Source organism: Sorex fumeus, unplaced genomic scaffold, assembly GCF_029834395.1.
Source record: "Sorex fumeus unplaced genomic scaffold, SorFum_2.1 ptg000008l, whole genome shotgun sequence".
Classification (NCBI taxonomy): domain Eukaryota; kingdom Metazoa; phylum Chordata; class Mammalia; order Eulipotyphla; family Soricidae; genus Sorex; species Sorex fumeus.
In genome coordinates this window covers 33,165,967-33,178,770 of record NW_026606065.1, presented here as the reverse complement: position 1 = coordinate 33,178,770, position 12,804 = coordinate 33,165,967, and the positions used below count along the sequence as shown (strand labels likewise).

General features: G+C 46.1%; 1 protein-coding gene across 1 annotated transcript in view; it reads left to right on the top strand.

Annotated features, from left to right (window-relative positions):
• Positions 1-12,804, top strand: part of DNAJC3 (DnaJ heat shock protein family (Hsp40) member C3) — a 55,389-nt gene that overhangs the window by 656 nt on the left and 41,929 nt on the right. The gene's annotated exons all lie outside the window — the stretch shown is intronic.

Below are 12,804 nucleotides of genomic sequence, written 5' to 3'. Positions count from 1 at the left end.
CGTGTGTGTGGGGGGGGGGGGGCTCGGGAGGGCCCTGGGTCCCGCCCCGTGGACAGCGGGGACTATCCCGAGTGAGGGACCAGCCCCTCCTCGCACTCGCGGCCAGAAGTTGTTGGGTTGTTTCGGGGCCCCGCGCTGGAATTCCGGCCCCCTTGGAGGGCAGAAGGCGCGCGCGCGCGTGAGTGTGTGTGTGTGTGTGTGTGTGTGTGTGTGTGTGTGTGTGTCTGCGCGTGTGTGAGTGCGTGTGTGCGTGTGCGCCTGTGTGTGTGTATGTGTGTATACGCGTGTGTGAGTGTGTCTGTGTGTTCGCGCGCGCGCGTGAGTGTGTGTGTATGTGTGTTTTTGCAAGTCCTCGCCGTGTGTCATCATTCAGTCAGTGCCCTTTCCCCGAGTTCTCCGGGTTTCGGTGGGTGAGGAAAGGTGGGGTGGGGGTGTGGAGGGGGAAACTCCTTTAAAGAAAAAAAATAAGGCACGATCGCACACATTGCACCCCAGGTTGGAATGTCGTGGCTACTTGCACGGAAGAGCCGGAGTTAGTTGGGGGGTGGTGGTGGGGGGTCCTGTGGCCAGTCTCCGTGGTGGCTGCTGCTGCTTTAGAATTTCCTGCGGATGCCCCATTTAAGTGCCCCTCCTCCCCAAAGGAGGGGAGTCTAGGAGGTGAAAACTTTTTTTTTTTTTTTTTTTTTTTTTTTGCTTGTTCGATTCAGAGGGAGGAGGGAGATTCATTAGGCTATTGTGTTTGGGATCAGCTTCCTCTCAAAACGCCTATCTTTGAGCACTGAGACTTGCCAGCGTTTTGGTCTTATTCATGACCTGGTAGATTTTTTTTTTATTGTTGTTGTTTTCGTTTTGGCGGGGGAGGGGATGGCGAGGATTGAAGCCTCCCCTTGCAGCCATATGTGTTTAAATAGGCGTCACCCCCAGCTATGCAGTGGGGTGGGGGCGCTGGGTCACTTCCTGCTGTGCTTGGCCAAAGGGATCAGCACTCTGCAGGAGCTGGGGTCACCCAGCCACCCACCCTGTGGGTCATTGATGGTTGGTGGTGGGGTGGAAGGTGCTGACTATTGAGCTCAGGGTCTCCCATACCAGCACTTGCAGTGTCTCCTAGCCTCATATATATATTGGGGGGGGGTGTCCACACCCGGTGACGCACAGGGGTTACTCCTGGCTCATGCACTCAGGAATCACTCCTGGCGATGCTCACGGGACCATATGGGATGCTGGAAACCCGGGTGGGCCGCGTTCAAGGCAAATGCTCTACCTGCCGTGCTATTGCCCCAGCCCCTCATGTATGATTTTGAACCCTGATTCACAACATATGGTGGGACAACTTTGGGATGAAGAGTTTACCTCTGAGGCTGCCGTGCCCAGGCCACGTTGATAGGAAGGAATTTAAGTTTCTCTGTGTTTTCTGATTTTAACCTCATGTTCCCTCCCCCCACATTCCACTTTTCACTAGTGATTCATTTGGCCACTTAAAAGAAAGTTGCCTATGTTTGTTGTCTTTGTTGTTGTTGTTGTTGTGGAGTGTTTGTTTTTTAAGTTCCTTTGGCTTTTTTTTTTACTAGCTTGCAGACTGCCACTTGCAGAAATGCTGTTCTGTATGATTTTGTAAGACTCTTTAATAATATTTTCCTTTCGTGGATTATCCCCCATTCCCCACATCCCTCTGCATGGTCCATATAAAGTAACAGGGACCAGGTGGCAGGGAAGGAAGGAAAAGGATCTTAAGTTCATGGAAGTCTGTTGTGAGCCAGGCACTTTGTGGTACCTTTCTGAAGCCAGTGGAGGTGTGTCAAGTTAAACCTCCTTTAGAGATGTGGCAATGCAGTTAATGCACTTGATAAGGTCACGGGTCTGTTCACTCTAGCAACTGTAAGTTGTGCATGTTATTTGACTCTAAAATTCATCTTGTGTGCAGGCCAGAGGCGATTAGTGGTCACCAGCCTCCTTTGGGCCCAGGCAGTTGTCAGTGGTGGCTGCTGGGAAAAAGCAGTTTTTTCTTGTTTGCCACCAGCAGTGCGGAATAGGAAGATGATTTCTTAGTGTGTTTAGTACAGCGATTTATCAGACCTGCTTGTGCATCAGACTCTCACTTGGAGGACTGTTTGCTGCTGGATGCTGGGCCCAGTGTTTTTGATTTAGTACATTTGGGTGCGACCTGAAATTTTGATTTTCTCAAAAGGTGTCTGGTAACTCCTCTTGGAGAGATACCGGTCTATTAAATTATTTAGAGGTTATGGTAGGTGTTTTCTATGTACCATATGTTTAATTTGCTGGTGGAGATATAAAGATAAGAAATCTGAGGTAAATCAGCAAGCTTTTTTGATCCTGTTTCCCCAGATAAGTCCATTGTCAAGGTTCCCTAAACTTTGAGGGTTGTAGGAGGCATTCAGATCTGCGAAGTTGGGGTCCTGCTGGGCTTGAGTCGTGGGGAGAGAAAAAATAAAGGAGAATGGGAGGTGGATGAGTGAATGTTCAGAAAATTTTTGCATACTATGGAGTGTCACCAAAATCAGCATAGTAGACTTAGTTTTGTGTCATTGAAAATGTCTTTCCAGCCTCCACCCCTGATTCTGATTTTTCCATTTATTTTAATCTAGAGATAGAGAGTAAGGTTCATGAATTTGAAGCACCCCCTTTCAATAAGGCCTTTGAGGGCTGGGGAGATAGTATATATATATGTTATATAAATAAAACAATATAACAAATATAACAATATATTGCCTTGCACATGACTGATCTGGGTTTGATCTTTGGCACATCTGAGGGTTCTCTGAGCACTGCCAGGAGTGATCCCTGAGCACGGAGCCAGGAATAACCAAAAATACCCAGGAAAGGTTTTTTTTTGCATGTTAACCTACTACACTATGTTTATAACTTCTCAAGGGTTTTCTTGAATTAATTAGGATTTGTGCTTTGTATGCTGGAGGCCCTGACATCTTATTGTCTCATTCTTACTTTGGACAAACCAGCAGGCTACCGAATGTAACTTGCCCACACAGCAGAGTCTGGCAAACTCCCCATGGCGTATCCAATATGCCAAATACCAGTAACAATGATGGGTCTCATTTTCCTAAGCCTGAAACAGCCTTGAATATGGCACTTTTTAAATATCTCAGGGCTGGGATGAAGGAGACGTTACTGGGGCCTGCTTGAGGCAATCGACGAACAACAGGATGGTCGTGGGCTTTGTATGCTGGAGGCCCCGGTTCTATATCTAGCACCTGTAGGTGCTTTGAATACCACTGGGTATGGTTCCAAAATAAAAATCAAGGAAACAAAGAAAAATTTAAATGTGAAAGAATGAATAAATAGCTAAAATTAGTGGGTTGTAATTTATATATATTATAGCAGCTGACCACAATACTTCTAGGGTTACTTTGAATTCTCTTAATAGAATAGGTTTCACTTATTTATTTTTTTATTAATTACTTATTTTGTTTGTGTGTTTTGGGGCCACATCTGACGATGCACAGGGATTACTCCCAGCTCTGCATTCAGGAATTATTCCTGACAGTTCTCAGGGGACCATATGGGATGCCGGGATTAAACCCGGGTCAGCCATGTGCAAGGCAAGCACCTTACCTGTTGTACTGTCACTCCAGCTCCTCCTAATAAGATAGCTTTTAATTAGCTGCAGCGTCAAAGATTTGATTCATTTAATTAGTTAGCATTTGTCAGAGTTTTGATTATGTGGGACAGGAGTTATTCTGGGATGGGTTACCTTGTAATAATTAGGCATTCATTTCCCATGCAAAGTGAATTATGGTCAAGTTTAATTTCTGCTGCCATATTGCCTTTAATAAGTATCCACTAATTTTTATTTTTGGCAATATCATGGGAACCTAGTCACCTGCTCTTAAGAGCTACAAGATTTATTTTCTGGAGGCCAGAGAGTTAGTACAAAGGTGAAGGTGCTTGCCTAGTATGCAGCTGTGACTGGGACCTTGATTGGAATCCGGGTATCGTGTATGGTGGCTTGGCTGTGCTCCTTCCTTAAAGATTGTTATTTCTTTGTAGCACTGTAGCACTGTCCTCCTGTTGTTCATCAATTTGCTCAAGTGGGCCCAGTAACGTCTCCATCGTGAGACCTGTTGTTACTGTGTTTGGCATATCGAATACGTCACGGGGAGCTTGCCAGGCTCTGCCGTGCGGGCGAGATACTCTCGGTAGCTTGCCGGGCTCTCCGAGAGGGGCGGAGGAATCGAACTCGGGTTGGCCACGTTGGCCGTGTGCAAGGTAAACATCCTACTGCTGTCCTTAAAAACCTACTTCCTTCCTTTCTTCCTTTTTTAAATTTGAGTTTTGAGCCATATTCGGCACTCCTGGCTCTCTGCTCAAGTGCTCAAGGATCATTCCTAGTGGGGCTCAGGGGAGCATATGGGGTCCAGGGATTGAATCCAGTCAGCAGCCTTCAAGGCAAGGATAAGACACTGTACTATCACTCCAACCCTCTTTCTTTTTTACCCTCTTTTTCTTTTGTATGCTGTTTTGGGGCCACACATTACTGTGCCCAAGGTTTACTTATGGGTGTTTGCACCAGGATCACTCTTGGTAAATGTCTTAACCCCTAGAAAAAGCTCTTTAAAAATTAAATGGGGCTAGGGAGATAGGGCAGTGGACTGAAACCGTGCTTTGCATGTGGGACATCTAGGTTTGATTTCAGGTGATACAGGGGTCTCCAAACATTACCAGAAGGAACCTTGAGCCCAGCCATTGGGCTCAAGTCCCGGAGCATAGCAGGATGAACCCTCCTCCCCCCAAAACCCCAAAACTAAGAAAAGATAATCTGATGAGTTTGTTGTACGCTTTGGAGTTCTGGGATTTGGAGGCTCATTTGATTTGTGAGCAGCGCCTTAAGCTTAAGCTGTCTGTCTACCATAGTCTGGGGTGCAGTATACACACTAGAGATCTCATGGCTTTTGTCTTTGAGTTTACGCATCATCTGGGTTGGTCTTAAACATGCATTTATTTATGATGCATTTGTATCTTACCTCCTCTCTTGGTCTAGCTCCATATCTTGTAGTCACTCCTTTGTCAACACTCTTTTCATTTCCTTGTCTCTGTTTCAACATGGATTATATTCAACTTGGCCAGCATGTTTGCTCTGACTTGTGGGTAAGAAATGGACAGGCCCTTGCCTATGCTCTTATTTCCATCCAGTCTCGGATGCATAAGCCAGGCGGCCGAGATTCCCCAGTGTGTCTGTTTTTGAAAATCAGTACCTGAACCTTTCCCCTTTTTAACTTCACCTCCCCATCGCTTCCCTTGCGGCATTCTTTTAGGCCTGGTGTTTAATGAGGAAAGTTGAAAGTCAGCGCTGGGGATCCTCTTTCTTCTATACCTCAGCCCACTGGCCTGCTTGTGTCTGCTTCTCTCTTTTTCAAATGAATGAAGTCTCCCGATTTCCCTCTGGAAAACTGGGGATGTTGGTGATGGAAAATGTACGTTGGTGAACGGATGCATTTGGGAACATTATATAACTGAAACCCAATCTTGAACCACCTTGTAACTGTGTATCTCGCTGTGATTTAATTAAAAAGTAAAGGATAAAAAAATAAAACCAGTGAAGTCGCTCTACTCCTGGCTAAAGCCGATCCCTGTGCTTTTGCCCTGGATCCCATTTCCTCTCACCCTGCAAATCTTCCTGGTGCATTGCTGTTTCCCTCCCGTGTTGCCCGTCTCTCTCACTCTGCTGGCACTCCTTTGTGCTCCGGCTCGCCCATCCTCAGTTGTTCTGGCATTCCCGTCTCCAACCACTAAACTGTATTTTTGTTTTTCTGGACAAGAGACTTCAGAGTGCTTCAGGTTTTTCATTTCCTCACCTGTTCTCTCGTTAACACCCTACTCACTAGAACTGCAAAGCCTCACCTAACTCCTGTTTATTTCTGCCTCTTTCCAATCTTCATCTGTCCCTTTCCTAAGGTCCCCCTTCAGATCTTTGTCTTGAAACTAGCTCATTTCTGATTAAGGATCTTTGCGCTTGCGGTTTCCACGGACTGGGAATGTCTCCCAGTGAGCTTCCGATGCGCATCCATGCTTCAGAAACACCTGCCCTGACACATTTTGAAGAGAGCGCTCTGACCTCTGGTCACATGCTACTCAATGCTGTCTGAATCTCGCTAGTGTAGAAGCACATAAGTTTTATGGAAAATGTTCATTTCTCTACCTGAAAGGTGCTGATGACATAAAGCAGATGTGCCTATGAATGAGTGACATTGACTAGATTGACTAGTTGAACCGTTTTTTTTTTTCTTGCACGAACTTTTCTAAAATTATTTTCCAAGTCTGTGCTTCTTTTTTGTTGGTTTTTTGATAGTTTATTTTTGTTTCGCTTGTGACTATATCCTGTGGTGACCAGAGCTTACTGCTGGCCCTGCCCTGAGGGATTCGTGCTGGTGGGGGTGAGGTGGGCCCAGGGCATCAGATGGGGTGCTGGAGGTCAAGCTGGATAATGTGCAAGGCAGCCATATTACCTCCTATACTCTTCCTCTGGCTCCAAAGTTGATTCTTCGTGAACAAGGAATTCCATCACATAACATTTTTATGCTCGCCGTTAATTGAAGCAGAGGCAGACAGCACCCGTTGAAGTGGACCAAACAAATACGATTTCAATAGATTTTATTTCTGAGCTTTCCTAGGAAGATTTTGACACAGGTACTGTTGAGGTGGCTTATATATTTATGCAGGTTTTCTTTTCACTTTGGCTGTGTTGACTAAACCACATTTTAGGGCAGGGTGGTTTGGAGAGAGAGACAGGTTTCCAACTCGGTATATTTTTTTTAATTGAAACTCTTTCTGTCTTTGCTTGGGTATAGAATTGCTAAGATAATGAACTTCCTGCTTCGTCTCTCTGTGTGGCCAATTTCAACTGTTTATTGTTTCCGCCTTGAGACTTCTCCAGACCCTGCTCCATCTTGGCTTCAGATGGGCCCTTTCACAGATATTCCTGTATTGTTTTTAGCTTTATGCTCTGTTGTAGAACAGTTTTAGGGTTTTCCTCATCTCTTATTTCCTACCTGCTCCTACCTGAATAGTCAGCCCTGGGTTTACAACAGGGTCTTAGCTGGAGCCTCAGGGTCTTCTGTCACTTCCTCTTGCCCTTTCCAGTCTGGTCCTCTTGGGTCATGATTATGACTGATACGTTTAAAAAAATATTTTTGTTTGTTTTTGGTGCCAGGGACCAACGCATGCCATTAGGCTACACCCCCCGTCTCTGACCAGTTGGCTTTTGTGAACCCCTCAATTCCAAGTTTCTTAAAATTCTTTTTTTTTATCCTCCCTAAGATAAAATAAATTCTAACTTCAGTGAAAGATTTCTTTTCTCCACCTTTTCTATAGCACGTTCTATGTCTTTTACTGACTTATGGCTGATGATTGCCTAGGGAGAAAGCCTGTAGTTTAATGTAGATTAAGAACTGCCCTGATATTTGGTTCTTTTTTTTTATTTTCCAGAAAATAATGCTAGGAGGCCATGTGGCTAAGGGAAAAAATATCTGTGGCTCAAAACAGAGTTACGATATTGCCAAAACATCCCCAATTTCCAAATAATTTGCTCCCTACCATATTAAGTTCATTCTGGATCATTGCTGGTAGTATCGGTTTGATTTGATAATTTTTAGTATCTTAGGTGCTGTTATTTTGTTGGGTTTTGATACACTTATGAGGAATTGCACAGAATCAACAAATATTGGGTGCCCACTTTATACAAGGTACTGAATCAGGTGCTAATAAAAGACCGTTCTCATTCACTGCAAGGTTAATTCTGATTGGGGTTGGGTTGGGAGAGATAGAAAGGCTGAAGGTTTTGAGAAAATCATGAACATACTGAAGCAGTGGTAATGCAAAGTCAAGACATATACTTGTGAGTGTGGGGATATACATACTAGAGAAAGTGCCTCCCAATCCTCTCGTGGAGTAGTTAGGGGAAGTTTCATAAAGGAACCACCATTTGAAGTTGGAATTCTGGTGGAGGAGTAGAAATTGCCTTGGTGGGTAAGAGGGGAAAGTGTTTCCATGGAGTAGCAAGTATGGAAACTGAGCATGAGTACGCAGTGGGCTCAGAGACACACAGGCAGTTCCTGTTAGAGGTGGAGGAGAGAGGAAGGAGGCTGGACCACATACCAGGGACCCTGGTCATGGACAGAATAAGGGTCTTGTTTTTCTTAATATTCGAAGGATTTTAGATGGACTTTAGTCAGCCATGTAAAAATGCTGAGGAATTTTGGTTAGGAGTACATTTGGGAGAATTGCTTTAGGAGCAGAGTGGGGCTGGATTTGGAGAGAAGATTCCAGCCAGGAGGCTGACTGCATGTGGGGAGAAAACACAGCCAACCCTTAGACTATAGCATGTTCTGTTGTGGAAATGGGACTGAAGTGTACTAAAGAAATATTCTGAAATGTTGGAGGGGCCACGGAAAGTTTGGTAGAGGATGTCGTATTTAGTTATCACGTTATTAAGTGGAATTTGGAAAATTTTAGCCTAAGAAAAAGCTGAGTTTTACCAATAGTGTATACTTCTAAACTTATCACCTACATTCTTGCAGGGAAGGACACTTGATAACATGAGAGCTGAAACCAGAGGCAGAGTATTGTCATGGGAGTGTGGGGGACTGAACCATGCCCAGTGATGCTCGGGGCCTATTCTTGGGTCTGTTTCAGGAGTGACCCCTGGCCACGCTCTCGGCACCTCATGTAGTGCCAGGGTCAATGGGATTCAAGCCATGTACCTTAGAACCCCACATTATCTCTCTAGCCCCGGAATATAGTTTAAAATCAGTATTTCACAGTGAATTTTTGTAGATCAGGAGCTGGTATTCTTACTTTATTGTTTTTTGGGGCACACAGTTTTTGGTGCTTTGGAGACCAGCCTGCAGTACCATGCAGCATCCCAAGGATGCGGTACTGCTTGTGTCCCAGGCTCACAGCACCACACCCAGAGTGCTTGGGGGTCCTTAGGGCTGCACCTGTCAGTGCTTCGGGGCCATGTGGGTGGCAGGAATAGAGCGGGGCAAATGCATGCTGTGCACATCCCCTCACTGCTGTCCTGTCTCCTGGCCCCTAGAAACACATTTTGTTTGTTGCTTTGTTTCGCTTTTTGGGTCACACCCTGCCATGCTCAGGGGTTACTCCTGGCTCTGCACTCGGGATGCTGGGGATCGAACTTGGGTCAGCCGAGTGCAAGGCAAATGCCCTGCCTGCTGTACTATCACTCTAGCCCCAGCCTATATACACATTTTAAATAGGAAAACTAATAGTCTTTTCCCAGCCCATTGAAAGCCTGCACTAATTCACTCTAATGTTACCCACGTTTGGGTACCATTTAAAGAGTCTGAATGTCTTTCCTCTTGTTGTCCAAATCGGGCTTTGCTGGTTCAGCCATGGGAGACTCGCTCCATCTCTTCCCACCCTCTTTCCTTTCATACATGGAGGGGCCCAGTGGGCAGGCAAGGGAATACGACTCCACACAGAAGCTGCAGAGTAGGAATTCTAAAAGCTGAAAAGGCTACTTTGTCTAGTAGGTCAGGTGGCGAGGTAAAGTGAGAGTTCTAAGCTTTTCGCTGTGCTGGATGAAATGAGGACTTTGATTGCTTCGGCCGTTTCGGATGGCCCACAGTTCCGAGGCGCTCGGGCCTGCACACTTATCCTCCTGCTCTTTTCTCCGCAGGCCTCAGCCTCCTTGACGCTCCCTGAGTGCTCGCTTTCTCGGGTGTTGCTCTTAGCGATCTGTTTCCCTCCATTTCACTGTGACATCATCTGGGTCATTGTAACACATTCTTCACTGGTTTTCCTCCTCCCTTTCACTGTTAATGAGAATGACCTTGTTGTTAAAGGCTTCTGCTTCCGAATAATGAAGTCATGTTGGGGAAGAGAGTTAAGGCGAAATTCTGGTCTTGAACATCTCTGAAAGCCTCCTTAATTATCTTTTTTTTGGATGATTAAGTGTGTGTGTGTGTGTGTGTGTGTGTGTGTGTAATGTTTTTTCCCTCTTAGCCTTTCACATAGGTGATACCCTTTCATTTTCTCAGGATTTCAGGGCAGACCTGAGGCCTTCAGCCCCCCCCCGCCCCCCCCCCCCCCCCCCCCCCCCCCGTCTCATTCAGCAGAACATTTCTGGAAGGTGGGAAGTGTTCTTTGCCATCCTCACTGCTCCCCACTCCCCACACTGACCAGTTAAATGGACACTGCTGTGACTGGGAAATTGAATTTAAACTTTGGTTCAATTTGGACTCCATGTCACAGAGTAGCAGCATGAATGACTCCCAGCAAGAATACCATGCCATATATTTTCCCAGCATTTCACTGAAAATTCACAAAGTTAAAAGCTGAATAGTGATTACTTTTCAGCCGATCACCTGCAGTCTTGCATGGAAGGGACACTCCATTACATGAGTGGAAAATAAGAAGTTTGGTTTTGAGCTGGGAATGTCCACTTTGAGTGACTCAAATGCTTCTCTGTTTTATACTTGTCCAGAAATGACTGCAGGACACCAAGAGTACAAACTTGAGGATTATAAATGAGCCTTAGGGGTTGCAGATGAATTTTAGTGAGTAGACAAATGCACTTGATGTAGAGTCCATGGATTGTGTTTATAGCTATATGTACAAATAAACACGTGTAAGTACACTGTTACTACTCCACAGGTATTGTGTCTGTAGCCCGCCTTTCAGGTCTTCATCCATATACATGCCTTCTTCAGCTGCTTCTGCCTTGAGCTGGAATCCTAGTTCTCCTGGTTTTACCTGAAAACCTTCATTCCTGGAGGATCTGAGCGCCTCATTGTTCTGTTTTGGTTGCTGTAGTGTTTATTAACCTTTAGAATTGTCATGGAGGACTAGGTCCTCGAGAATCCTCAGACTCCAGCTGTAGCCCTTTTTGCCGCTATTGGATATGCCAGGAGCACACGTTTCCCTTTTATTTTCAGCCTGTGGTTTTAGTGGCAGAAGGAGTACAAAATGGCTAAGAGGCAGTCTCATTTTCCACTTCATTGGAACTATTATTGTGTCCCTGTGTGCAAGCATTTCCCCTTAGGGGACCCAGATCTCCAAAGCATCAGAGCTCAAGTTGCCAGGACTGGAAGTAAACATTTAGCAAGTATGTTATTAGTGTAGTAATGAGAGGTGTCACTCTGACTTCTACTTCTTTGTTTTGTTTTGTTTGGGGACCACATCTGGCAGTGCTCTGGGCTTAGTCCTGGCTGTGCACTCAGGAATCACTCCTGGCAGGCTCAGGGGACCATACATGATGCCGGGGATAGAACCTGGGTTGGTTGTGTGCAAGGCAAGTGCCCTATCCGCTGTACTATCACTCTGCCTCCCACTCCCCCCCCCCCCCCCCGCACACTTCTGCTTCTTGGTTTCTGGATCCACGTATTTTGATTTCTATGACAGACCATATGGATGATCTGTCATAGAGAGCTGCACTGATCATTTCTCAATGATACAGCCTGCAGCCTACGGCATAGTTTTTCAAGTTTCTCTCTCCCCAGGAGTGCTGCTACTCCTCTCTTCACCATAGTGGGGAGTGTTTCTGGGTGATGGAGTATGTAGCGAGACCAGTTAGCTCCATGGGTGTGAGCGTCTTGCTGTCAGATGAATTCTTCTCGTCAGGTCAAACGCTATGTGATGTGCCATGATGGTAGCTACAACGATCTGTGGTACGGTGGTGCTGGCAGAGAGTTGCAGGCAAATCTGTATCCAAAATGTATGATTCTGACCCAGCAGGGAAGAGTTAGTGTGATCAGCTGCCCCCCCCCCCCCCCCAGGTGGCTGGCTTGGGCTGCCACTCTGCCCTGGGTGCCATACGAGGAAGTCAAGGTTGGTTTCTGGTGTTCGGTAGGTGAGGCACCCAGCACTAGCTTAAGCCAGACTGGCTTGGGTGAGCACTAGTTAGTGATTTTTTTAAAAATTTGTTTTGGGGTCATACCTGGCTATGTACTCATGGTTATGTACTCATTCCTGATGGGGCTTGGGCGGGTTCTATGGAGACCCAAGAATTGAATCCGGGTCTTAATTTGGGTTCTCTAGTATAAATTGTCAGGTCTTTTTTGCTAAAGGGTCAGGTGACATATTTTAGATTTGTGGACCTTTTTATGTTTTTGGTCAAAATGACTCAACTTTGCCACTGTAATGTGAGCAGATCCTGACAGTGTGTGATGATCAGGCTCTAGTCCAATGAAATTTTGTTGGCAGAAACCATTTGCCAGCTTCTGCTTTGGTAAGTGGATATACGTTAATGAGCTGAGTCTGTTACTTCCTCTTGGTAAGTGACCTAGTGGCCTCAACAGAACCTTGTCACATCCTCTTCACCGTTATTGCTGTGGTGGTCAAGTGCAGCAACCTCGTGTGTTTCAAAGGCGCGTGCCGCCAGTGGTGTTTCTGTTACTTGCCGTGTGTTCCTGACACCTTGACTCTTGTCGGCATGAGTGGGGTACTGCAGAGCAGGACCAAACCAGTGCTCAGAGCATCTCGGTGTATGTCTCTGGGGAGCCTTTACAATGCCAAGGGTGTCCAAGTCTGTGTCCAGGCAGGAGCCTGATACCATCGAGTATTTTAAGAAGAGGGAGCTTGCACAGAGAACCACTTTGGTCTCCCAGAAGCGTCTCTGTAAAACTCTGGAGCTGAGGAACATTTCCCAGGGAAGAGCCGCCTTGGAGCTGAGCCCTCCTGCTCGAGACTGGGGCTCAGGCCGCAGGGGAGAGGGAAGAGTTGAAGCCAGGGCTGTTGGCAGAGGACTTTGCTGGGTTGTCAGGGTCAGAACCAGTCTGCAGCAGCCAGCAGCGGAAAGAGGCCTGTCCAGAC